The following is a 10,000-nucleotide window of genomic DNA, read 5'->3' on the forward strand; positions in this document are numbered from 1 at the left end:
CTATGTCGTACCTTAACCTAACCTATGTCGTACCTTAACCTAACCTATGTCGTACCTTAACCTAACCTATGTCGTACCTTAACCTAACCTATGTCGTACCTTAACCTAACCTATGTCGTACCTTAACCTAACCTATGTCGTACCTTAACCTAACCTATGTCGTACCTTAACCTAACCTATGTCGTACCTTAACCTAACCTATGTCGTACCTTAACCTAACCTATGTCGTACCTTAACCTAACCTATGTCGTACCTTAACCTAACCTATGTCGTACCTTAACCTAACCTATGTCGTACCTTAACCTAACCTATGTCGTACCTTAACCTAACCTATGTCGTACCTTAACCTAACCTATGTCGTACCTTAACCTAACCTATGTCGTACCTTAACCTAACCTATGTCGTACCTTAACCTAACCTATGTCGTACCTTAACCTAACCTATGTCGTACCTTAACCTAACCTATGTCGTACCTTAACCTAACCTATGTCGTACCTTAACCTAACCTATGTCGTACCTTAACCTAACCTATGTCGTACCTTAACCTAACCTATGTCGTACCTTAACCTAACCTATGTCGTACCTTAACCTAACCTATGTCGTACCTTAACCTAACCTATGTCGTACCTTAACCTAACCTGTATTGCGCCTTAACCTAACCTGTATTGCGCCTTAACCTAACCTGTATTGCGCCTTAACGTAACCTGTATTGCGCCTTAACGTAACCTGTATTGCGCCTTAACGTAACCTGTATTGCGCCTTAACGTAACCTGTATTGCGCCTTAACGTAACCTGTATTGCGCCTTAACGTAACCTGTATTGCGCCTTAACGTAACCTGTATTGCGCCTTAACGTAACCTGTATTGCGCCTTAACGTAACCTGTATTGCGCCTTAACGTAACCTGTATTGCGCCTTAACGTAACCTGTATTGCGCCTTAACGTAACCTGTATTGCGCCTTAACGTAACCTGTATTGCGCCTTAACGTAACCTGTATTGCGCCTTAACGTAACCTGTATTGCGCCTTAACGTAACCTGTATTGCGCCTTAACGTAACCTGTATTGCGCCTTAACGTAACCTGTATTGCGCCTTAACGTAACCTGTATTGCGCCTTAACGTAACCTGCATTGCGCCTTAACGTAACCTGCATTGCGCCTTAACGTAACCTGTATTGCGCCTTAACGTAACCTGTATTGCGCCTTAACGTAACCTGTATTGCGCCTTAACGTAACCTGTATTGCGCCTTAACGTAACCTGTATTGCGCCTTAACGTAACCTGTATTGCGCCTTAACGTAACCGATATTGCGCCTTAACGTAACCTATATTGCGCCGTAACGTAACCTATATTGCGCCGTAACGTAACCCACATTGCCCCTTAACGTAACCCACATTGCCCCTTAACGTAACCCACATTGCCCCTTAACGTAACCCAACACACGTTGGGCCTTAACCCAACACACGTTGGGCCTTAACCCAACACACGTTGGGCCTTAACCCAACACACGTTGGGCCTTAACCCAACACACGTTGGGCCTTAACCCAACACACGTTGGGCCTTAACCCAACACACGTTGGGCCTTAACCCAACACACGTTGGGCCTTAACCCAACACACGTTGGGCCTTAACCCAACACACGTTGGGCCTTAACCCAACACACGTTGGGCCTTAACCCAACACACGTTGGGCCTTAACCCAACACACGTTGGGCCTTAACCTGCTCTGTAATTGTCATACGACGCGTTAAATTAGTGTAGTGTTGCCTAACTGCAACCCCCGCAATATAGTTTGCTACTCGCACTGCCCGGTCCCCAGTGTATCGCTTCATGTTAAACACCTTGCAGCTATACACTGTAATGTGGATGGCAGCAGGACGTACATGCTCAATGCCCTTTGCAGTTGTTCATTGGCATTTGCAGTTGTTCATTGGCATTCGCATGTGCGAAGCACTTAGCCTACGCTGTGGTACGGCCTGTGTCAACTGTCCGCTGATGTTGTACGTCCAAATCACACACTGTACTGCACATTGGTCCTCATGTACTGAATGATACATCGTGGTACATGTGACCGTACAACGACTGCGCCAACAACGGCGAACCATGCGGTCCAAATGTTGTGCACTCAGCTACGTGTCGTCTCCCTATAAGAGCTGGATTGCAGTGTGGTATGCCCTGGATGGCGATCAGCATGAGCCGTCTGTTGATGTAGTGGCGCGTGTTGTCAGACGTAGTCGTCTCTTCTCACACACCGTGATAGCATGGTGCACTGCGTTCCACATCTGCGACATGCGACAGAGGCCGGTTGACAGTCGTTCGCGCAATGGACATCGCATACGTACGGGGGCCACCTTCCACGTGTTCGCGAAGCGTGCACATGTTGTTGCGTGTATGTGGGCAGACATAGTGTGTCGTGACACCTGACACAGGCATGCAACAATCGTTGAATTTGCAAATGGCGATGGACGCCTACGTTTGCTGGTGACGTTATGCAAATGAACAACTGGTAAACCGTTGTGGTGCGGTTGTTCTCGCTAGAGGTGAATCAGTGATGGCGACGATCGGTTGAGCTACCAACCGGTTGTTCCAGCGATACCCACCATGCCCACGAACGTGAATGGCATCTGGGTGTGAAGCGATACGCGGCGGTGGCTGGGTGGGACCGTCCCCGGCCGGTGAGGGGGGGCCTCCCGGCGTGCTGGCCGCGCGGTGCGTGGGCGCACGCGCTACAGCCGGCTGGTGGGGGCGGCCAGTGGCAGGCGCGCCGGCCGACGGAGGCGGCAGGCGGCGCAGCTGCGCGCCGGCGCACCCTGCACGCGGCGCCGTGCGGCCAAAGTAGGTCCTCGCGGGCCCGGTGCGAAGCGCGGTGGACATCTGCAGTGTGCTGGTCCGATTGAGGACTGTGTGCGCTGAGGATGCGCCGCCGCCCGGCGCTCGGCGCCGCGACGCCGTCTGCTGCTCGGTCGCCTCTGCGGTTCTCGCAGGTGGTTTGTATCGCAGCTGTGCGGACGTGTTGGCGCGTGCGCTGTGCTGGGAGAGTTCGCTTCGGCACCCAAGTGGGGCTTTTGTCCTTCTGTGGCGCTGGCGTTGGAGCTGCCGGTCACCGTAGGTGGCGCGTGTTGTCTCCCGCCGGCAATGCCACGACAGCACGCTCCCGGGCCTCTGTCGGCAGCGGCAAGCTCAGTTGGGAGCACGGGTGGTCGCACCTAAAGCGTCTACTCGCCAAACTCCGGGCGATTGCGCCTCTCTCGAACCCGACCAAGTACTTAGGACGGCGCTGCGCGCCGCCGGGACCTGAGAGGGTTTCGAGGTGTATTGTGCAGGGGAGCTCAGCCTCCTCCTGTTTGCAGAATAATTGAGCGGACGCTTGCGTGTTCGCGCGGGCCCCCGGGACACACTCCCGGGCGGCCGGCTGCTCAGCTCTAGTTGACGCAGCTCCCTGGTTGATCCTGCCAGTAGTCATATGCTTGTCTCAAAGATTAAGCCATGCATGTCTCAGTACAAGCCGCATTAAGGTGAAACCGCGAATGGCTCATTAAATCAGTTATGGTTCCTTAGATCGTACCCACGTTACTTGGATAACTGTGGTAATTCTAGAGCTAATACATGCAAACAGAGTCCCGACCAGAGATGGAAGGGACGCTTTTATTAGATCAAAACCAATCGGTCGGCTCGTCCGGTCCGTTTGCCTTGGTGACTCTGAATAACTTTGGGCTGATCGCACGGTCCTCGTACCGGCGACGCATATTTCAAATGTCTGCCTTATCAACTGTCGATGGTAGGTTCTGCGCCTACCATGGTTGTAACGGGTAACGGGGAATCAGGGTTCGATTCCGGAGAGGGAGCCTGAGAAACGGCTACCACATCCAAGGAAGGCAGCAGGCGCGCAAATTACCCACTCCCGGCACGGGGAGGTAGTGACGAAAAATAACGATACGGGACTCATCCGAGGCCCCGTAATCGGAATGAGTACACTTTAAATCCTTTAACGAGTATCTATTGGAGGGCAAGTCTGGTGCCAGCAGCCGCGGTAATTCCAGCTCCAATAGCGTATATTAAAGTTGTTGCGGTTAAAAAGCTCGTAGTTGGATTTGTGTCCCACGCTGTTGGTTCACCGCCCGTCGGTGTTTAACTGGCATGTATCGTGGGACGTCCTGCCGGTGGGGCGAGCCGAAGGCGTGCGACGCGCCTCGTGCGTGCTCGTGCGTCCCGAGGCGGACCCCGTTGCAATCCTACCAGGGTGCTCTTGAGTGAGTGTCTCGGTGGGCCGGCACGTTTACTTTGAACAAATTAGAGTGCTTAAAGCAGGCAAGCCCGCCTGAATACTGTGTGCATGGAATAATGGAATAGGACCTCGGTTCTATTTTGTTGGTTTTCGGAACCCGAGGTAATGATTAATAGGGACAGGCGGGGGCATTCGTATTGCGACGTTAGAGGTGAAATTCTTGGATCGTCGCAAGACGAACAGAAGCGAAAGCATTTGCCAAGTATGTTTTCATTAATCAAGAACGAAAGTTAGAGGTTCGAAGGCGATCAGATACCGCCCTAGTTCTAACCATAAACGATGCCAGCCAGCGATCCGCCGCAGTTCCTCCGATGACTCGGCGGGCAGCCTCCGGGAAACCAAAGCTTTTGGGTTCCGGGGGAAGTATGGTTGCAAAGCTGAAACTTAAAGGAATTGACGGAAGGGCACCACCAGGAGTGGAGCCTGCGGCTTAATTTGACTCAACACGGGAAACCTCACCAGGCCCGGACACCGGAAGGATTGACAGATTGATAGCTCTTTCTTGATTCGGTGGGTGGTGGTGCATGGCCGTTCTTAGTTGGTGGAGCGATTTGTCTGGTTAATTCCGATAACGAACGAGACTCTAGCCTGCTAACTAGTCGCGTGACATCCTTCGTGCTGTCAGCGATTACTTTTCTTCTTAGAGGGACAGGCGGCTTCTAGCCGCACGAGATTGAGCAATAACAGGTCTGTGATGCCCTTAGATGTTCTGGGCCGCACGCGCGCTACACTGAAGGAATCAGCGTGTCTTCCTAGGCCGAAAGGTCGGGGTAACCCGCTGAACCTCCTTCGTGCTAGGGATTGGGGCTTGCAATTGTTCCCCATGAACGAGGAATTCCCAGTAAGCGCGAGTCATAAGCTCGCGTTGATTACGTCCCTGCCCTTTGTACACACCGCCCGTCGCTACTACCGATTGAATGATTTAGTGAGGTCTTCGGACTGGTACGCGGCATTGACTCTGTCGTTGCCGATGCTACCGGAAAGATGACCAAACTTGATCATTTAGAGGAAGTAAAAGTCGTAACAAGGTTTCCGTAGGTGAACCTGCGGAAGGATCATTACCGACTAGACTGCATGTCGTTCGATGTGCGTGTCGTGTCGCGCAACACGCTACCTGTACGGCTCGCAGTAGCCGTGCGCCGCGTGCGGAACCACGCGTGCTTCTCAAAACTAACGCCAATGTTGTGTGGTACGAGCGCTGAAGCGCTGGAGCGGCTGGCCTGCGGCACCTGGCGCCTGGCGCCGGTTTTGAATGACTTTCGCCCGACTGCCTGTCCGCTCCGGTGTGGAGCCGTACGACGCCCATCGGCCGTGAGGCCGTTGGACACAGAACGCTTGAACAGGGGCCGCCACACGCCTACGTCCCGCCTATGCAACTGTCTTGAAAGAGACAGTGGAAACTAAGAAAAGATCACCCAGGACGGTGGATCACTCGGCTCGTGGGTCGATGAAGAACGCAGCAAATTGCGCGTCGACATGTGAACTGCAGGACACATGAACATCGACGTTTCGAACGCACATTGCGGTCCATGGATTCCGTTCCCGGGCCACGTCTGGCTGAGGGTCGGCTACGTATACTGAAGCGCGCGGCGTTTGCCCCGCTTCGCAGACCTGGGAGCGTCGCGGCCGCCTGTGGGGCCGGCCGCGCCTCCTGAAACGTGCGATGCGCGCCCGTCGCCTGGCGGTTCGCATACCGGTACTTACTCGGTAGCGTGCACAGCCGGCTGGCGGTGTGGCGTGCGACACCTCGTACAACGACCTCAGAGCAGGCGAGACTACCCGCTGAATTTAAGCATATTACTAAGCGGAGGAAAAGAAACTAACAAGGATTCCCCCAGTAGCGGCGAGCGAACAGGGAAGAGTCCAGCACCGAACCCCGCAGGCTGCCGCCTGTCGTGGCATGTGGTGTTTGGGAGGGTCCACTACCCCGACGCCTCGCGCCGAGCCCAAGTCCAACTTGAATGAGGCCACGGCCCGTAGAGGGTGCCAGGCCCGTAGCGGCCGGTGCGAGCGTCGGCGGGACCTCTCCTTCGAGTCGGGTTGCTTGAGAGTGCAGCTCCAAGTGGGTGGTAAACTCCATCTGAGACTAAATATGACCACGAGACCGATAGCGAACAAGTACCGTGAGGGAAAGTTGAAAAGAACTTTGAAGAGAGAGTTCAAAAGTACGTGAAACCGTTCTGGGGTAAACGTGAGAAGTCCGAAAGGTCGAACGGGTGAGATTCACGCCCATCCGGCCACAGGCCTCCGCCCTCGGCAGATGGGGCCGGCCGCCCGCGCGGAGCAATCCGCGGCGGGGTCGTGTCCGGTTGCCTTTCCACTCGCCGCGGGGTGGGGCCGTTCCGGTGTGCGGTGGGCCGCACTTCTCCCCTAGTAGGACGTCGCGACCCGCTGGGTGCCGGCCTACGGCCCGGGTGCGCAGCCTGTCCTTCCGCGGGCCTCGGTTCGCGTCTGTTGGGCAGAGCCCCGGTGTCCTGGCTGGCTGCCCGGCGGTATATCTGGAGGAGTCGATTCGCCCCTTTGGGCGCTCGGGCTCCCGGCAAGCGCGCGCGGTTCTTCCCGGATGACGGACCTACCTGGCCCGGCCCCGGACCCGCGCCGCTGTTGGCTCGGGATGCTCTCGGGCGGAATAATCGCTCCCGTCAGCGGCGCTTCAGCTTTGGACAATTTCACGACCCGTCTTGAAACACGGACCAAGGAGTCTAACATGTGCGCGAGTCATTGGGCTGTACGAAACCTAAAGGCGTAATGAAAGTGAAGGTCTCGCCTTGCGCGGGCCGAGGGAGGATGGGGCTTCCCCGCCCTTCACGGGGCGGCGGCCTCCGCACTCCCGGGGCGTCTCGTCCTCATTGCGAGGTGAGGCGCACCTAGAGCGTACACGTTGGGACCCGAAAGATGGTGAACTATGCCTGGCCAGGACGAAGTCAGGGGAAACCCTGATGGAGGTCCGTAGCGATTCTGACGTGCAAATCGATCGTCGGAGCTGGGTATAGGGGCGAAAGACTAATCGAACCATCTAGTAGCTGGTTCCCTCCGAAGTTTCCCTCAGGATAGCTGGTGCTCGTACGAGTCTCATCCGGTAAAGCGAATGATTAGAGGCCTTGGGGCCGAAACGACCTCAACCTATTCTCAAACTTTAAATGGGTGAGATCTCCGGCTTGCTTGATATGCTGAAGCCGCGAGCAAACGACTCGGATCGGAGTGCCAAGTGGGCCACTTTTGGTAAGCAGAACTGGCGCTGTGGGATGAACCAAACGCCGAGTTAAGGCGCCCGAATCGACGCTCATGGGAAACCATGAAAGGCGTTGGTTGCTTAAGACAGCAGGACGGTGGCCATGGAAGTCGGAATCCGCTAAGGAGTGTGTAACAACTCACCTGCCGAAGCAACTAGCCCTGAAAATGGATGGCGCTGAAGCGTCGTGCCTATACTCGGCCGTCAGTCTGGCAGTCATGGCCGGTCCTTGCGGCCGGCCGCGAAGCCCTGACGAGTAGGAGGGTCGCGGCGGTGGGCGCAGAAGGGTCTGGGCGTGAGCCTGCCTGGAGCCGCCGTCGGTGCAGATCTTGGTGGTAGTAGCAAATACTCCAGCGAGGCCCTGGAGGGCTGACGCGGAGAAGGGTTTCGTGTGAACAGCCGTTGCACACGAGTCAGTCGATCCTAAGCCCTAGGAGAAATCCGATGTTGATGGGGGCCGTCATAGCATGATGCACTTTGTGCTGGCCCCCGTTGGGCGAAAGGGAATCCGGTTCCTATTCCGGAACCCGGCAGCGGAACCGATACAAGTCGGGTCCCTCTTTTAGAGATGCTCGTCGGGGTAACCCAAAAGGACCCGGAGACGCCGTCGGGAGATCGGGGAAGAGTTTTCTTTTCTGCATGAGCGTTCGAGTTCCCTGGAATCCTCTAGCAGGGAGATAGGGTTTGGAACGCGAAGAGCACCGCAGTTGCGGCGGTGTCCCGATCTTCCCCTCGGACCTTGAAAATCCGGGAGAGGGCCACGTGGAGGTGTCGCGCCGGTTCGTACCCATATCCGCAGCAGGTCTCCAAGGTGAAGAGCCTCTAGTCGATAGAATAATGTAGGTAAGGGAAGTCGGCAAATTGGATCCGTAACTTCGGGATAAGGATTGGCTCTGAGGATCGGGGCGTGTCGGGCTTGGTCGGGAAGTGGGTCAGCGCTAACGTGCCGGGCCTGGGCGAGGTGAGTGCCGTAGGGGTGCCGGTAAGTGCGGGCGTTTAGCGCGGGCGTGGTCTGCTCTCGCCGTTGGTTGGCCTCGTGCTGGCCGGCGGTGCAGGATGCGCGCGCCTGCGCGGCGTTCGCGCCCCGGTGCTTCAACCTGCGTGCAGGATCCGAGCTCGGTCCCGTGCCTTGGCCTCCCACGGATCTTCCTTGCTGCGAGGCCGCGTCCGCCTTAGCGTGCTCCTCCGGGGGCGCGCGGGTGCGCGGATTCTCTTCGGCCGCCATTCAACGATCAACTCAGAACTGGCACGGACTGGGGGAATCCGACTGTCTAATTAAAACAAAGCATTGCGATGGCCCTAGCGGGTGTTGACGCAATGTGATTTCTGCCCAGTGCTCTGAATGTCAACGTGAAGAAATTCAAGCAAGCGCGGGTAAACGGCGGGAGTAACTATGACTCTCTTAAGGTGGCCAAGTGGCGGCGGTGTGGCTGCATCCGGACTTGGCTTTTCGAAGTGCGGTCTTGATGTAGTCGTGCTGCTGCTGCGAGGTGCCTTCCTTGGGTTATAGTTACAGGGAGAGTGATGCGCAATACATGGGCCTAGCCCTCTTAGCCTCTCCTCTCCTGCGGTCTTCTCCCCTTCTCGTGGGCCCGCTGATTTTTTTTGCAGAGTGGAAGACCGCACCAGGGGCTTGGGGGGGTTACCAGCCCCCCCTCGCATTATCCCTTTATAGTTGGGGGCAGCCGACAAGAAACAAGAGATGGTGGCCCTTCCGCTGAAGGTGCCACCCCAGCTACCCCAGCACCTATCCGGCCAACCGGCCGTAACGAAAATGCGATAGTTTGTGTAGCTCCCTTTGCTTGCAGTGAGTGCCACCGCACTTTTACCACGAAGAACGGTCTCGGGGTCCATCGCCGCCGCCAACACCCTGCGGCCGCCAACGCTGAGATCGTGACGGAGAGGCATCGCGCGAGGTGGACGGAGGAAGAAGTCCTGTCGCTCGCCAAGGCAGAGGCCGAACTGTTCCTGGAGAGGGACGCCCGGTTCTTCTTTGTAAATCAAGAACTTACCAGGATGTTCCCCGACCGAACGCTTGAGGCAATCAAGTGCCGACGGCGGCAAGCTGCCCACAAGCAGCTTGTCCGCCAATTCATGGAGGCACTTGAGATCGGTCGGGGTGAAGAGCCGGCGTCCCGCCGTGGAGCAGCGAGCTCGCTGCCTGACGCGGGCGAGGCCGCTGCGCCGCCCGTCGACGCAGCCGAGGACTTCGCGGCCGACACCACCGGGCCGCCGCCGGAGGGGCCGACTGACGCCGCCATCTGGGAGCATCTGGCGGGGCTACCTGCTTCCGCCCAGCGTTTCTCTGCCCTGGATCGAGTCATTGGTCTGGGGCGGGGCACGCCGCCCGATGTCATCCTGGGCATGCTCCCGGATGCCCTTGCGTCGGTCGGGTCCAGGGGGGAGAGGTCGATCACCAGGACACAGCGGCCGCGCCAACCATCCAAGCGGCCGCCTGCCGCCCCGCCGCTGCAGAAGCGCAAGCGGC

At 56.8% G+C, this 10,000-nt stretch overlaps 2 non-coding genes and 1 pseudogene across 2 annotated transcripts; all 3 read left to right on the forward strand.

Annotated features, from left to right (window-relative positions):
* Positions 1-3,431: 3,431 nt before the first annotated feature.
* LOC124579984 lies at positions 3,432-5,341 on the forward strand. Its single transcript, XR_006973108.1, has one exon. It is a non-coding gene; the product is annotated as a small subunit ribosomal RNA (ribosomal RNA).
* Positions 5,342-5,692: 351 nt separating this feature from the next.
* On the forward strand, positions 5,693-5,847 carry LOC124579994. The gene has a single exon (XR_006973117.1). It is a non-coding gene; the product is annotated as a 5.8S ribosomal RNA (ribosomal RNA).
* Positions 5,848-6,035: 188 nt separating this feature from the next.
* LOC124579998 overlaps positions 6,036-10,000 on the forward strand; it is a 7,958-nt pseudogene continuing 3,993 nt past the window's right edge.

This window comes from Schistocerca americana, unplaced genomic scaffold, assembly GCF_021461395.2.
Source record: "Schistocerca americana isolate TAMUIC-IGC-003095 unplaced genomic scaffold, iqSchAmer2.1 HiC_scaffold_319, whole genome shotgun sequence".
Taxonomy (NCBI): domain Eukaryota; kingdom Metazoa; phylum Arthropoda; class Insecta; order Orthoptera; family Acrididae; genus Schistocerca; species Schistocerca americana.